This window comes from Rhea americana, unplaced genomic scaffold, assembly GCF_003343005.1.
Source record: "Rhea americana isolate MKP2758 unplaced genomic scaffold, rheAme1 scaffold_19, whole genome shotgun sequence".
NCBI lineage: Eukaryota > Metazoa > Chordata > Aves > Rheiformes > Rheidae > Rhea > Rhea americana.
In genome coordinates this window covers 6,991,361-6,995,084 of record NW_028186038.1, presented here as the reverse complement: position 1 = coordinate 6,995,084, position 3,724 = coordinate 6,991,361, and the positions used below count along the sequence as shown (strand labels likewise).

The window sequence follows — 3,724 nt, the reverse complement described above, 5'->3', positions numbered from 1 at the left end:
AAGAAAGCCCACTAACTGCAACTTGCCTTCACTCCTGGGCTCTTGTGAAAGGGATAGAACAGAACAAGGGTCTGTTCCTAATGGGAAGAGAGCGGAAAAGACCAAAGGCAGGAGAAAAGCAAAGGGGCTGGAAGGAGATCCCACAGAGCAGAGATTCGACTTAAAGGAACACAGTTGTCCCTCAGGACTGCTGCTGCTCCAAGTTCTCCCTTAGTGCAGGGTCATGCAAGCAGGACGCAGAAATCAGATGCACACACTACACCTGCTGCAAGCATAACTCACTCCATCTTGTTCAACAAGGGCTCCCTACTCTGCCTAGCAAACTAGTGCCCAGACTCCTCCATGACGCTGAACTTCATACAAGCTACACACCTCTCCCGACATGAAGGGAGCGAAACCTGTCCCTGCCAAGAATACTAGGCAAAAGCTTTCCCCAAATGCAACTTCATTTCAGTCTAAAATTCCCCAGAGCTCAGAAGAGCTGCTCTTCCCCTGAAGCCTGCCATGCTGTGCAAGTGTGCAATACAGGAATCCTAGTGATTTGCAGAAGAGCAAATATATACCAGTAGCAACTCAACAAAAAGAAAAAAAAAATACTAGATGGTAAGTCTCAGAAACCGTGACAGTAAAAACACCACTTCAATCAATTTTTGCCTAAATAACAGAAAACTTTGTAGATTTTCCACAGGCAAGTACAGGGTATACACATCTTAGCCTGCCAACAAACCAAAGCTGCATCTGTATCTCTCTGCCCAAGTGCCAAGTGGGGCTTAAATTGCTCCTAGGAAAAAAAGGAACAGTTTGATGGTAGGTTCTGATACTGCAGTATGATAATTACAAAGAGATTTCAGTTCATTAGCATTACGGCAAAATACCAAATAGCTTTTGCTGGAAATGTCCTTTTCTTTCACAGTCATTTCAACACAAAAGTAATAGTTACCTCCTTTCCTGCTATCGATTCAGGATTAATATATGCCCATTTCAAATGTGGTCATTCATTATGCATGTCCCCTGGGGAAGGGGGCTGAGGAAAGAGAAATCTTATCTATTTTTCGCTTCAGTTTACGCTGACAGGTTTTTGTTGTTGTTGTTTGTTTCATACATGCAACATCTTTCCTTAGAGATGTTAAGATTTAAGGGAAGACAATGTCAAGACATTTAAACTTTAGTTAAAACTACACTCAGTCACTGCCTGGTGAAGATACTAAATTGCAATACAACAGCTTCCCCAGCTCCGGTGCTACACAATTTAAGGAAAATAATGCTCTGCCATCTCAATAAAGCACTTGAATAGGATGTTGGTTAGATGTGACCTATTGATAACTATTATAATTACTGGATTGAGTAAACAATTTAATAAAATAATAAAGACTTCATCCTTTATGTCTGGTTGGTTTATTTTGGAAGGTAGTAAAGGACGGAAGACAGAAAAAAAATTTTTTTAAACCTCAAAAAGAGTCAAGTATACATGACTGACCTAACATTAACTAAAGAAAAACAAGTCTTAGAGGTCTTTTTTTTCCTTTCTTACTGGATCTCACATATAACAAATACCAAGAATAACATTTTAATGGCCTAATAAGAGGAAGCAAAGACCCATGGACTACTTCTGAAAGGCCAACAGAAACCAATGCTAAACTACGTTCAAAGCATCCTTGCGAAACAGATTTGTACTCTCTAGATAAAGTTTTAGGGATCTATAAACACAATCACTGACGCAGATAGAGAAAGAATTATTACTCCACAAGTGATGACAGAGAGAGTAAAAACAAAAAGATAGTAGACAGCAATAAAACAACAGCAGGTATTCCAAGACAGGTGGTCCAAAATTAATTTGATTAATTTTAATTTCCTTCCAACTTCCATCGTGTTTTGTAGGTTTATAGATCAAAACAGGATTATTACAAGGAGCATACAGCTACCTATAGCTAGTCATCTTCCATCACTTCTGCCTTATCTTCTCTGCAAGTCAAAGTGATGTTCTCACACATCTACCATGCATGTAGACTACCCTGAGCAATGACTTCACTAAAAGCCAAAAAACTACTGGTTCGTTCTCAACACACAGAGCCAAGAGCGGACCACAGCTTGGCTCATTAGATAGCAGCTTATGAGAGACACCTTAGCATGACCAATGGAAGATGAGGAGGACAGACTCTCGGGCAGGGGAAGGAAGAGGGAGGTTTTACTTTAAGCCTACTATTTGAAAGCAAGGTACATGAAATGACATGCAATAATAGATGTCCCTAAAGCTCTAGCAGGATGTACACAATCAACCACCTCTACGTTTAGCAACACAATCTTTTTAAAGTCCTCATAGAAACATATACCTCTTAAACCTGAAAATAATTTATTTGCTCTTTCATAACTCGGTACTGCCACAGCTCCCTTCATTTAACTGAGAGACATTCTTTATTTCCTGACTACCAAAACACAGAGAGATGATTTACCCAGTTGTTTCTTATTGAGACTGAAGTCCACGCTAGTGACAGCATCTCTGTGGCCTTTGAAGTGTCTCTCTAAAGACGGATCTTCCTAAAAGACAATAATGTTTAGAGACTATAGATTAAGAGTTATCTTTGCACAATAAAAGCATTTTATTTTTGCGACAAGTTAACCAAACCACACATTCATACCATGCAAGCCCAACTACTCAGGACAAAAAAAACCCAGCAAGTTCTGAGACTGTTTAAGTGTTCTTCCTCCCTGATCCTAAATCAATATACTCCCAATGAATCAGAGTTCTTTACTGTGCATTTCACACTGGTGCCAGACTGATTCCACAGTCCCAGCAAAGCATAAAACAAGCCAGGATCCTATATCATGATGCAAGAACTCAAATAATCCATCTTATATGAAATACCTGGCATAAGAAGCACTTGCAGGTAAGACAGTCTGTGGTTCAGCATGGCAATCTCACAAAGAGATAGGATGTGGGCTGCCCAGCTGCTCAAACGGATTTTTAACATTTTCAGATTGGTCTATGTTTCCCACTAACATATTACCGCATTGCTACAGACAAGTACATCTTGCAAGACAAATTGTGAATTTTACCTATACTAACAAGTTGGAAAAAGGAAAAATTATCCAAGCTGAGGTAACCACCTGGATCTTAACCAACCCGTGCAAACCATTTGTACGTATCTGCAACACACTTCCCACCGCTCCTGGTGCAGGCACGCCAGAGCTGCTTTAGAACAGATCAGTCCTGTTGCTGCACCACCTGAGCAAGCAGTCAAGCACAGCTTTGCTCTTACAGCTGCTCAGCTCACCCCAGGTGTAGCCAAGAGCCCACTGTTTGCACAGAAGGGAACAAACTTGCAAGAGCGAGCAGGCCCATCAAAACAGGCAGGTCGCACGGGAACAACAACAAAAAGGACCAACTGCTCCCATTTCCCTACTGCTGACAAATGCAGCGCCTCCCCACACAGCAGGCTCCAGCAGAGGCCAAGCAAGGGGGGGTCAGACAGGAAAAAAAAAAGCGCAGAGAGAATCATTATAACGAAACAGAAGATTTGGCCACGCTTCAGAACAAGCCAATGGGCCCCGAGCCGCATCCCACCCGCACGGACTGCTCCTCCGGCAGCCCAGCAACCCCCCGTCCGCAGCCTTCGCGCCAGCACCGCCGCACCAGGCCCAGGCCCAGGCCCAGGCCCAGGCCCTTCTCCGGGCAGCACCGCACCTCCCCCCCCCAAACCCGCGGCCCAGCGCCAGCCGCGGCAGG

General features: G+C 43.1%; 1 protein-coding gene across 3 annotated transcripts in view; it reads right to left on the bottom strand.

Moving 5' to 3' along the window:
• Nucleotides 1-3,556, bottom strand: part of POC1A (POC1 centriolar protein A) — a 58,692-nt gene extending 55,136 nt beyond the window's left edge. For 2 of the 3 annotated variants that reach the window (XM_085302498.1, XM_085302500.1), the window contains exon 1: nt 2,451-2,535. The gene's annotated coding sequence lies outside the window, so the exon portion shown is untranslated. Of the gene's footprint in view, nt 1-2,450; nt 2,536-2,863 lie in introns of those variants that run through there. The other variant, XM_085302501.1, reaches the window with a different exon arrangement.
• Between the last annotated feature and the right edge of the window lie 168 nt (nt 3,557-3,724).